Raw genomic sequence first — 13,488 nt, forward strand, 5'->3', positions numbered from 1 at the left:
GTAACCTGGTATGCCAAGAGTTTAATACAGTAAAAAGAAATGCACTTGGATTCAAAAGACTCAGCTGCCTCTAACTTTCTTTATGACTTTGAGCATTTCCCCCTCTTCTGTTTCCTCATCTGTAATAAAAAGGAAACAGAACATATGGTGTCTCAGGACATTTCCAGCTCTAAAATTCTATAACAAAGAAAAATGTCTGTGGTGCATATGCTGCCTTCCATTTGTATATAAAACTTGATGTTTTGCTCCAAGTAACCTGGGAAGAATACATGCATTGGTGAAGCATTTCATGGAACATACATGCACTGCTTCATGTGAACAGGACACCTTAGATCCCAAGGAGAAAGCTTTTCTTAAGAGACTTTTTCCCCTTCATCTTTCTTCTCAGTCTCTGAGACGATGCTCTAGAATCCACCACAAACTTCATTATTATTAGGCATCATCTTCGTGATCTCTGTAGGCCTGGAAGCAAAGGCAACCACACTGAAATCTAGCCTTTGCCTGCTGTTTATAAATATACTGCTGACGTTAAAAAAAAAAAAAGTACCTTCTTCAAAGCTATTTAAAAAGCCATTTATGAAACAGACTTTAACATTTTCTTATAGGAAAATGTGGTTAATCCAAAAATATTTTTTGTGTTTATAATTTTTGGACTTTTGTTAAAATACCTTAATTCTTTAAGCTTTGATTCTAAAGGAAGTCAGAGCTATAGTCACGGGTGGTTTACAGAACATTTTCTGGTAGTCTTTACTTCATTTCAATGTCTCGCCACGATTGGCTGTTGAGCGCTGCAAATAAGGAAGTCTTCAATTTAGGGGATTTCTCAGTGGAAGTTCCCAGTTCAACACAAGGGAGACCTCAGGACAGCTTGAGCAGTGTGGCTAGAGCCTGCAGATAAAGCTTCAAGGCTCTGTAATGGACTATTATCTTTGAAGAGCACTAGTCTGTGAAGAAAGACCTAGAACCTGGAGAAGAGGTAACCAAAATTTTAGTTGTTCCTACCAATTCTCAACCTAGCATGTTGGCCTGGATGTCTTAGACTGAAGTGTTGAAAATTTGTTCTACTCTTGCTTCTGCAAAGTGAGTAATTTATGACATGATTCAATAATATCTTTATATTTATTGTTATAATTGGAAATTTTGGCCTTTAAAAGATGGAGTCCCTAACAAGACTAAAGAATATTTTTAAATACTGTGATCTCTTTATATTCTTCTCAACTTTTAAGGTCAAATTTGTGTCTCTACTTGAAATGATTTCTTTAAGATTGTATCTGGAGGGATCCCTGGGTGGCGCAGCGGTTTGGCGCCTGCCTTTGGCCCAGGGCGCGGTCCTGGAGACCCGGGATCGAATCCCACATCGGGCTGGATCAAATCCCACATCGGGCTCCCGGTGCATGGAGCCTGCTTCTTCCTCTGCCTGTGTCTCTGCCTCTCTCTCGCTCTGTGACTATCATAAATAAATTAAAAAAAAAAAAAAAAAAAAAAAAAAAGATTGTATCTGGAATATATAAGCCTTCTCCAATGAGCGTTTTTTATACCATAATGGTATATAGCTTAGTAGATTGAAAAGTAAACTAATACTTTATATAATTGTACTTTGGGGGGGTTACATTTTTAAAGATCAGTCCTGGCCTGATCCAGTGTGTAATTCAAAAATTCAAAAATTAATTCAAAGTATTTTTTCAACTCCTAAGAAACACACATTTATGAATATTTGTTTACAGTGGAATATTAACCTTACAGACAGCTTTGCATTTCCTATCTTAGAATATTTAAACTTTCACCATTGTAGTAATCCAGCCTTATTAGAACCAATTGGCCTTTATTTTCACAATCAAAAGCGAATATTAAAGATTATGTAGTATTTTCTTAAGAATAATCCTAAGAAAAGTTGATAGTTTGAAAAGATCAAACATCAAAAATCATTATCAACATCAATAGCTGTCATTTATTGAATATCTGCTAGAGAAAAACCAATCACAGGATCTTCCAGCTAGTAAGTGGCAGAGCCAGGGCTCAAACCTGAATTCATAGTGCTTCTTTTTTTTATGACTGTCTGTTACCAGCTCTGACCTCTTACAATTTAAATCATATTTTGAGATATCTTTTCCAAAGTGCAAAATGATGGGGGGGGGGGAGGCGATGACTTGGCCAAGGTCACAGAGCAGCCGAGTCATTCATAGAAGCTTAGAAGCCATTCCTAGATCTCTTGCTCACTCCCCCACCCTTCTCCTGACTCCTTCCATGATGCCCAGGTGCACACATTAGTCTACTTCCATGCAGCGGGGGACATGGGGCTGTATGCTAGGTCCAATCTGACAGGTTCCTGCAAGCAGTTAGTTAGGGCCCCAAAGCAACATCCAGTTAATTTCTCTTAAACACTTGTGAAGATGAAGGAGATAGCCAACTGGAAAATTTTAAATCAATGTGTTAAATTCTGCCAAAAAAGTTCTAGTTGGGATTTCATACATCATAATGGAACTTATGTACCAATTAGAGGGAAATGATCATCCTTTCAGTAGAGAACCTTCCTGTCTGCACATATTTTTATTCTCTCCATGTATTAAGGCCTTGGGAAACACCTAGGTTCTTTATTTATCATAAAATATATTCTCATATATTTTATCTTCTTTGTGTATAGGGTTAGGGATGCTATTTGAATACTTTTTCCACTGTATTTTCTAACTCATTACTGCTAGCATTTAGAAAAGTTCTTGATTTCATATTTTTATCTTGTATGCAGCTATTGTATTGATCCTCTACTTGGTCTAAATCATTTTGGGTAATTCACATGTGATGCCTAGATAAGAAAAATATGATTTTTTCACCCTTCTTTTCTTCTCATCAAAACTTCTAGAACAGTGTTTAATAACAGAGGAGATAGCAGCTAACCTTGTCTTGTTCTGATCTCAGTGGGAATTTCCCTAGCGCTTAACATTAAGAATGATGATGGCTGTTGGTTTGAGATAAATATATTTATCATAAAAACCATATAACTACCAAATCTACTTCTCACTCTATTTTACTAAAGGTGTATCACGACTTCATGTTAACCTATATTCAATGTCTTTTTTGGTATTATTAGAGACAGTGGTATAGTTTTTCTTCCTTAAGGTATATAGTGCTCTGTTCTTACACAATACAGTAATTGTATTATTTAAAAATTCAAAAATCATGCCTCCATAATAAAGGTAGGTTTAGAATTATAAAGTATACTTAGTTATTGCCCTAGTTAAAATGATAAATTATTTGATCAAAATGAACCAAGCCAGACTTATACATTTCCTCATTCTCTCTTTAATCTGCATGCTTAAATGTCTCTTCTGTATTATTTTGGTTTCACAATTCAGTTCACAACTCAAATTAACAGAAAAGAATGAAAACAATGTGGCATAGCCAAGGAACCCTATCCAGGCGGAGCAACCAGATACTCAAACAAAGCAGCTGTTCCTACGCTTTGTGCAAAAAAGCTTTCTCTCTGTGATGACTGTGCTAGTTGCAAGCCACAACTGTATTATAACCAACAGCAAAATGTGTGTCCAAATTAATTAATCTTATACCCAATTATAGTAAGAAAATGTATGCTGAAAAAATCTGTAATTTGTTGAGAACTTTTGCTTTCATTTTCACAAGTAAATTAATCTGTATTTTTATTTTTTTGATAAAAACACCAGTTTTCCATGTTCTAAAAAAAGTTTAATGAGAGTTATCTGCTCCTTGAAATGTTTAAGGAGCAAAATCTTCACATGGGCACCCACTTTTGGAAGTAATTCTTTAAAAGCTTTCCAATATATTCTATTGTTATTGATCTAGTTGGGTTTTATGCCATTTTTTTCATGCAGTCTAGGTGGTTCATAAATGATCCTTTTCATCAAATTTTTCAAAGGTGTTAGTATACACAGTATTCTCTTGTACTTTTTTTACCATCTCCATAACTAAGTAGATAACCCTTTTTCATTACTGATTTAACTCATTGTTTTCTCCCTCTTTTTTTTTTTTTTTTTTTTTGTTTTCCTAATTGAACATGTCAAAATTTATCTTTTGGATATATCATTTTTATGGTTAGCTCTTTTTAAAATAGTTTTGCTTTTATCTTTATTAGTATTTTCTCTTTTTTAAAAGATTTACTTATTTAAGAGGATGGAGGGGGAGAGAGAGAAAGAGAATCTTAAGGAGACTCCCCAATGAGCAGGGAGCCTGATGTGGAGCTTGATCTCAGGACCCTGAGATCATGACTTGAGCAAATATCAAGAGTTGGAAGCTAAACTGAGTGAGCCTCTATTTTTATTAGTATTTTCTTTTTTTTTATATAAATTCATTTTTTAACTTTTTTTTTTCTTTTTTTAGATTTTATTTATTTATTCATGAGAGACACACACAGAGAGAGGCAGAGATATAGGCAGAGAGAGAAGCAGTCTTCATGCAGGGAGCCTGATGTGGGACACGATCCTAGGACTCCGGGATCATGCCCTGGGCCAAAGGCAGATGCTCAACTGCTGAGCCACCCAGGCGTCCCCGATTAGTATTTTCTTAAAGTCTTGTATTAGATTCCAGTATTTTACTTTTCTGTTTTTCAGTTTTTGAGTTAAATGCTTAGTTCATTTATTTTTATTCTTTCCCATTTTATAATGAACGTATTTAAAGCTAAGAATGGAGCACCGGGGTGGCTCAGTGGTTGAACACCTGCCTTTGGCTCAGGGCGTGATGCCAGGGTCCTGGGATCCAGTCTCACATCAGGCTCACGGTGGGGAGCCTGCTTCTCCCTTTGCTTATATCTCTGTCTCTCTCTGTGTGTCTCTCATGAATAAATAAATAAAATCTTTTAAAAAGATCAGATTTTTTTAAAAAGCTAAGAATTTTCTGAGCGCCATTTTAGCTACATCTTAAAACTTTTGATAGGTCACTTTCACATCATCATTATTTTATGTTTTTAATTGCAGTTTTATTTCCTCTTTGATCCAAAAGTTATTTAGGACAGCAAAGTTTTTTTTCAGTTAATAGACTTTGTTTAGAACAGTTTTAGATTTGGAGAAAAACTGAGCAAACACAACAGAGAGTTTCCATACACCTCTCTGCCTCACCTCATCACATAGTTCCCCCAATTAGTAACATCTTATATTAGTATGGTACATTTGTTACAATTAAGGAACCAGTATCAGTACATTTTTATTACCTCAGTCCATAGTTTATTCAAATTTTCTTATTTCTTTGCCTTTTTAAAAAATTAAGGTAAAATTCACATAACAAAATTAAAACACTCTAAAATGAACAATTTAGTGGCATTTATTACATTCACAGTTTTGTGCAATCACTACCTCTGTCCAATGTCAAAACACTCTTATCACCCCAAGAGGAAACCCTGTGCCCATTAAGCCGGTGTTCTCCACTTCTTGTTCTCCTCAACCCTTGCCAACAGGCAATCTGCCTTTTGTCTCTATGGATGTACCTGTTCTGGATATTTCATATAAGGGAAATCATAAAGTACGTGACTTTTTCTGATTAACTTCTTCCACTTAACATAATGTTTGCAAGGTTCATCCATGTTGTAGTATATATCAGGTTTTCATTCCTTTTATAACCAAGCAATATTCTATTGTATGTATAAAACAACAATTTGTTTATCCATTCATCTATTGTTGAGTAGGATAGTTGGGCTATTTTCACTTCACGGTTATTGTAAATAGTTTTGCTATGACTATACATTTACATGTATTTTTTTGAATACCTGTTTTCAATTCTTCTTGGGAATATACCAAGCAATGGAATAGTGAATCATATGGTAATTCCATTTGACATTTTAAGGAACAACCAAATAGTTTTTTCCACAATTGTCAAACCATTTTACATGCCCACCAGAAATGTATAAGAGCTCTAATTTCTCCACATTCTTGCCAATTCTTGTTATTTTCTGTTGTTGTTGTTGTTATTGTCGTTGTTGTTGTTACTATCTTAGCGTATGTGAAGTGGTACCTCATTATGGTTTTGATTTGCATTTCCCTAATGACTAATGATGTCAAGCATCTTTTTAAGTGCCTGTTGGCTATGTGTATATTCTCCTTGGATAAATATCTTTAAGTCTTTTACCCATTTTTTAATTGAATGGTTTGTCTTTTTGCTGTTGAGCTTTAAGAGTTCCTTACGTATCCTGGATTCTTAGTCTTATCAAATATATGATTTGCAAATATTTTCTCCTATTCTATAGACTGTCTTTGATAATTTCTTTGATAATGTCTTTCCACGCCCAATTTCTTGATAATTTTTATGAAGTCAAACTTATTTTTTCTTTTCTTGTTCATGATTTTGGTATCATATCCAAGAATCTATCACTAATTTCAAGGTCATAATGATTTGCCTCATGTTTTTATCTAAGAGTTCTAGAGTTTAGGTCTTATATATAGATCTATTTTGAGTTAATTTTTGTATATAATGTGAGGGAAAGGGTCCAAATCGTTCTTTTGACTATGGCTGTAAGTTGTCCCAACATCATTTGTTAAAGAGACTATTCTTTCTCCATTGAATAGTCTTGGTGACCATGTCAAAAATCAATTTACCAAATACGTATGGGTTTATTCTTCACTCTCAATTCTAGTGCATTGATCACATTTTCTATCCTTATGTTAATACAGCATTGTTTTGATTACCAGAGTTTTGTAGTAAGTTTTGAAATTGGAAAGTATGAGTCCTCCAACTTTATTTTTCTTTTTCAATATTCCTTTGGTTACTCAGGCCCCCTTGTAGTTCCATCTGAATTTAAGGATCAGCTTTTACATTTATGACCCCCCCCAAAAAAAACATTGGAATTTTTATATAGATCACATTAAATCTGTAGATCATGTTGAGAAGTACCATCGTCTTAACAATATTAGTTCTTTCAAACCAAGAACACAATATCTTTCCATTTATTTAGGTCTTTCCTCATTTCTTTCAGCAATGTCTTATAGTTTTCAATGAACAAGTGTTTTCCCTCTTTGGTTAAACTTATTCCTAGATCTCTTATTTTGGAGGTGGTATAATACATGGAATTATTTTATTAATTTCCTTTTTTGATTGTTCATTGATCATGAATAGAAACACAACTGATTTTTGAACATTGCTCTTGCATCCTGCCATTTTGCTAAACTCATTTATTAGCTCTACTAACTTTCTTGTGGATTCTTTGGGATTTTCTATATATAAGATAATGTCATATGCAAATAGAAATATTTTTACTCTAGCACACCTGGCTGGCTCAGTCAGTGGAGCATGCAACTCTTGATCTTGGGGTTGTGAGTTTGGGCCCCATATTGGGTGTAGAGATTACTTAAAAATAAAATATTTTAAAAAAAAAAGAAATAGGGGAGCCCAGGTGGCTCAGCTGTTTAGCACCGCCTTCAGCCCAGGGCCTGATCCTGGAGACCCGAGATGGAGTCCCACGTCGGGCTCCCTGCATGGAGCCTGCTCCTCCCTCTGTCTGTGTCTCTGCCTCTCTCTCTCTCTTTCTCTGTGTCTCTCATGAATAAATAAATAAAATCTTTAAAAAAATAAAAAATAAATATTTTTACTTCTCTCCTTAAAAAAATTTATTTATTTATTTATTTGAGAGAGAGAGAGAGCACTGGGGGAAGGGGATAGGGAGAGGTAGAGAGAATTCAAGCAGACTCTGTGCTGAACATGGAGCCTGATACAGAGCTCGATCTTACAGTCCTGAGATCATGACCTGAGCCAAAATCAGGAGTCTGACACTCAACCAACTGTGCCACCCAGGCACCCTTATTTTTATTTCTTTCATATTCACATGCCTTTTGTTTCTTTTTCTTGTTTAATCACTCTGGCTAAAACTTTCAGGACAATGTTGAATAGTAGTGGTGAGAGGATGCATCCTTGTCTGTTCCTGATCTTAGGGGGGAAATCTGAGTATGATGTTAGCTGTAGGTTTTTCAGAAATACTCTTTTTCATGTTGAGGAAGTTCCCTTTTATTCCAGTTTTCTAAGTCTTTTTTTTTTTTTTTAAATCATGAAAAGGTGTTGGGTTTTGTCAAATGCCTTTTTTCATCAATGGAGATAATCATGTGAGTTGTTTTTCCTTTATTCCATAAAGTAGTGTATTGCACTGAATAATTTTTTTTCTTTAACTATCCTTGCAGTCCAGGGATAAATCACACTTGGTCATGATGCATAATCTCTTTAATGTGCTGTTGGATTATGTTTGCTAGCATTTTGTGGAATTTTAAATCTTCATTCATAAAGAATTTTTGTTTCTAGGTTTTTTTTTTTTTTTTTCTGTTGTCTTTGTCTGGTTTTGATATCACAGTAATGCTGGCTTCATAAAATGAGTTAGGAAGTATTTCTTCCTTCTCTATTTTTTCTATGAGTTTGAGAAGGATTGGTTCTAATTCTTTTTAAGTGTCTGAAAGAATTCTCCAGTGAAGTCATCTGGCTCTGCATTCTTCTTTTTTGAGAGGTTTCTGATTACTGATTCAATCTCTTTATTTGTTATGGATCTGTTCAGATTTTCTCTTTCTTAGCTAGATTATTTTATTTGTTGGTCTATTATTGTTCATAGTGGTCTCTTATAATCCATGTTATTTCTATTTGATTGGTGTCAATGTCCCCACTTTCATTTCCGATTTTAGTTGTTTATTATTATTCTTTTCTTTATTTTTTATAAATCTAGAAAAGTTTTGTCAATTTTGCAGAACTTCTGAAAGAACTGACTTAGACTTCATTGATTCTATTTTTTTGTTGTTGTTCTCTATTTCATTTATCTCTGCTCTAATCTTTATTAGTTCCTTCATTCTGCTAGCTTTGGGTTTAACTTACTCTTGTTTTTCTGGTTCCTTGAAGTAGAAGTTAGGTTATTGACTTCATAACTTTCTTCTTTTCTAATGTAGTTGTTAACTACTATTAATTTCTTTCTGAGCACTGCTTTCACTCATCCCATAAGGTTTGGTATAGTACAGTTTTGTTTTCATTAATCTCTAAGTAAATCTAATTTCCCTTGTGATTTCCTCTTTTAATCAGTTGTTTAAGAATGTGTTGCTTAATTTGCATATATTTGAATTTTCCAGTTTTCCTTCTGTTACTGATGTCTAGCTTCATTTTATTTTGTTTTTTTTCTTTTTGTTTTATTTTTTAAAATATTTTATTTATTGGGGATCTCTGGGTGGCTCAGCAGTTTAGCGCCTGCCTTTGGCCCAGGGTGTGATCCTGGAGTCCCGGGATCAAGTCCCACATCGGGCTTCTGCATGGAGCCTACTTATCCCTCTGCCCATGTCTCCACCTCTCTCTCTCTCTGTGTCTCTAATGAATAAATAAATGAAATCTTTAAAAATATATATTTTTTTATTTACTCAACACAGAAAGAGAGCACAAACAGGGGGAGTGGTAAAAAGAAAAGCAGACTCCCCATGGAGCAGGGATGGGGGCTCAATCCCAGGACCCTGAGACCATGGCCTGAGCTGAAGGCAGACTCTTAAGTGACTGAGCCACCCAGGCACCCCTAGCTTCATTTCATTTTGGTTGGAGAAGATACTTTGTATGACTTCAGTCTTTTTAAATATATTGAGACTTTTTGTGGCCTAACATTTGATCTATCCTGGAGAAGGTTCCATACATACTTGAAAAGAATGTGTATTCTACTGTTGTTGGGTGGGGTGGTCTGTATATGTGTTAGGTCTAGTTGATTTACAGTATCATTCAAGTTCTGTATCTTTTTTGATCTTCTATTTTTTTTAAAGATTTTATTTATTTATTCATGAGAGTTAGAGAGGCAGAGACACAGGCAGAGGGAGAAGTAGGCTCCATGCAGGAAGCCCGGTGGGACTCTATCCTGGGACTCCAGGATCACACCCTGGACCAAAGGCAGACACTCAACCACTGAGTCACCCAGGCATCCCGATCTTCTGTTTTTCTATTCATGATTAAAAGTGGTATAGTAAATTCTCCAACTGTTCTTGTAGTACTATTTCACAATTCTATCAATATTTGCTTCCTGTATTTGAGGGATCTATTGTTTGGTGTGTAAATATGTATAATTATTATATCTTTTTGATTAGTGACTCTTTTGTCAATATCTAATGTCCTTCTTTGTCTCTTGTAACAGTTTTTAAAAAATATTTTGTTTATTTATTTGAGAGAGAGAGAGAGAGAGCATGAGCATGGCGGGGAGGGGCAGAGGGAGAGGGAGAAACAGACTCTCCACTGAGCAGGGAGCCTCATGAGGGGCCAATTCCAGAACCTGAGATCATGACTTGAGCAAGGCAGATGCTTAACTGACTGAGCCACCTAGGCACCCTCTTGTAACGGGTTTTGATTTGTAAGGTATTTGGTAGGCCCCTGGGTAGCTCAGTTGATTAAGCATCTGCCTTCGGCTCCCGTCATGATTCCGGAGTTCTGGGATTGAGCCCCATGTTAGGCTCCCTGATCAGCAGCAAGTGTCTCTCTCTGTCCCACTGCCCCCCACTCGTGCTCTCTCTTTTGCTCTCATTTTCTCTCTCTCAAATAAATAAATACAATCTTTGGGGAAGACTCTGTCTGATGTTAATATAACCACCCCATGTTTCTTTGGGTTACTGTCTGCATGGAAATTCTTTTTTCTGTTATTTTACTTTCAACTTAGTTGTGTCTTTGGTTCTAAAGTAGGTCTGTTGTAGTAAGCATATAGTTTGATCATGTTATATTACCCATTCTACCAAGCTTTGCCTTTTGATTAGAAAGGGTAATTCATTTATATTTATTTATATTTAAAGAAATTACTGATGAAGAAAGACTTACTTCTGCCATTTTGTTCTTGGATTTCTGTATGCCTTATAGCATTTTTCTGTTCCTCACTTCTCACATTAATGCCTTCTTTTGTGTTTAATTGATTCTTTGCTTTGTACCATTATATTCCCTTGTCATTTTATTTTATGTATTTTTTTAGATACTGTCTTAGCGCTTATCATGAGGATTATAATTAGCAATTTAAATTTATAACCATCCAATTTAGCTTTAAATTTATAACTATCCAACTTAGCTTCAATAATATGCAAAAGCTTTACTATAAAGCTTAGTTCCTCCCTTATGTTGTTGTAATCACAGATTTTATCTTTATAGATTATGTACCCATTAATATAGGTTTATAATTTTTTAAAGCTTTTAAATCATGTAGGAAACAAAAAGAGAAGTTACAAACAAATGCAATCATGCTTGCTTTCATGTTCACCAATGTAATTGTCTTTGGCAATTTTTTTTCTTTGTAATGCTTTGAATTACTGTCTAGTAGCCTTTTATCTGACCCTAAAAGACTTCCCTTATAATTTCTCATAGGGTAAGTAAATCTACTAGCACTGAAATCCCTCTGATTACCTCAGAGCATCTTAATTTTTTCTTCATTTTTGAAGAATAGTTTTTCCAGATAGAGAATTCTTGATTGAAATCTTTTTTTTTTTTTAAGCACTTTACATATGTCATCCTCCTGCCTTCTAGACTCTATGATTTGAAAGTGGAATTGGTTGTTAATCCTATTGGGGATCTCTTGTACATAATGAGTCATCTTTCTTTTATTACTTTCAAGATTCTTTCAACTGTCTCAATAATTTGATTATAATGTGCTTTGGATAGATCTGAGTTTATCTTACTAGAGCATTGAGTATAACATTTAGAATTTGACAAGAGAAAAAGTGAGGAGAACAATTAGGAGGCTAGTATGGTACATAAGAATTGATGATGGCTTGAATGACGGCTGGCAAGAAGGACAGAGAATGGCAATGAAGACACCATGTAACAATGAGGACAGAAAGTATACGCATGCAAGAAATGTTGCAAAGGAGTACTCACACAAATTAGCTTATTGGGTGACTGAATGTCAGGAAGTAAGAGTTTTATATCTTTATTATATGGGGCAATGTTTTCTTATCTTCTATTAATGTGAAAAAATAAACATACAATTTTGAATTCTACTTGTAGTTATTTACCATCACATTTAAAAAACCCTAAAATAATAGGTATCCAATTATCATAATTAAAATGACATCTTATCTATCATATCCTTATTTTTATAAATAGAAGATAAGAAAATTAGTTAATTAGACCTTTTCACTTCCTGCCACCTCTCTTCCACCCACTTGAGTTTTTGTTGCTATAAACAGGAATTTTAGACTATATTATTAACAAATTATTTACTTATACTTATACCTTATATCTTCAAAATTACTTTTAACAGCCTCATTATATTTGCTACAAATTTTTACTTAATCCCACAGTTATTTCCAATATTTACAAATATTTCTTTTATCTTAGAATCTTACCCTTCCTTTTTTGAAAAATTTGATTCCCTTCTGACTAACTAAAGTATACCTTAAACTGTTTCAGGAAATGGGTGGTATATTTCTGAACCTTGAGGTATCAAAGAATATCTTTGTTTTCATTTCCTATATGAATGATAACTTGGATGGGTATAGACTTTGTAAGTTAAAACTTTCCCATGCAATTGTAGATGTTATTCTAATCAGCTCCTGAAGTTTAATGTTGAAGATAGTCTATTTTTCATTCTTTGCAAGTAATTTATTCTTTTCTTCCTGTATTCTTATTGAATTTTCCCCCCAACCTTAGATATCGGAAAACTTCCCTTACCCTCTGAAGCCTGGACTCAGGCTTCTCCAGGGTATTTTCAAAGCACCCTATAATACCAGATTGTGTAGCAATTGCCTGCTTCTTCTCTATATGTGATCCACAAGACACTGAGTTCCTTTAATGTAGTACTATGTCTTGGTCATCTTAGTATCCCTAACTGTTAAGACATAGCAAGCACTCACAAAATATTTGCTGAATAAATAAATAAATTGAAAAAGCATTTAATACCAAAATTTTTATCAGGATATGTCAAAGTGGTTGATCTCTTTTCATTAATACATTTCAACTTATTGAGTCCTTTCCATCTTCACTTACTTTGGATATATCTTCTGATTTATCTTTTGTTGCTATTTCTGTTCTATTTACTCTGATGTCTTCTTCAGGAAGAAGCTGGAGCACTTTCTTTCCACTATCCCATTTCATGGTTTTCTTCTATTTGTCCTTTCCATTATCATTTGAGAAAGTTTTTCAAGCTTTTGTTCTAATCATTGATTGAAAATTCTGATGTATTGTTTCCATCCTTGATTACATTCAAATAATATTTTAATTTTGCCATTGCATGTTTTATGCCCTTACAACCTTAATTTATCAAACTTTATTTTTATTTCTCCCTGCCTCTTAACTAGATCCTTCCTTTTCTTAGCCTAATATCTTATCTAATATGACATCTCTTTTTTCATAGAAAATGCAAAGTAGATTTTCCCCATTTACTTATGCTTCTGATAAACCATTTTCCAAAGTGTTCATTTTATCTGTATTTTGAGAACTCTGTTTTCTTTCTTTATGCAATATAACCTTTTCAAAAGGATGCTTTGTCTTGTATTTTCTCATTCCAAGCATTCTGTAGCCTTACTAACCAGATGTACGGATTTTCCTTGGCTCTTCACATTATCTACT

The 13,488-nt window shown here is 34.4% G+C and overlaps 1 protein-coding gene across 2 annotated transcripts in view; it reads left to right on the forward strand.

Annotated features, from left to right (window-relative positions):
* Nucleotides 1-857: 857 nt before the first annotated feature.
* TANK (TRAF family member associated NFKB activator) overlaps nt 858-13,488 on the forward strand; it is a 94,029-nt gene continuing 81,398 nt past the window's right edge. Inside the window, exon 1 of one of the 2 annotated variants that reach the window (XM_041773913.1) lies at nt 858-976. The gene's annotated coding sequence lies outside the window, so the exon portion shown is untranslated. Of the gene's footprint in view, nt 977-1,062; nt 1,081-13,488 lie in introns of those variants that run through there. The other variant, XM_041773914.1, reaches the window with a different exon arrangement.

Source organism: Vulpes lagopus, chromosome 11, assembly GCF_018345385.1.
Source record: "Vulpes lagopus strain Blue_001 chromosome 11, ASM1834538v1, whole genome shotgun sequence".
Lineage (NCBI taxonomy): Eukaryota > Metazoa > Chordata > Mammalia > Carnivora > Canidae > Vulpes > Vulpes lagopus.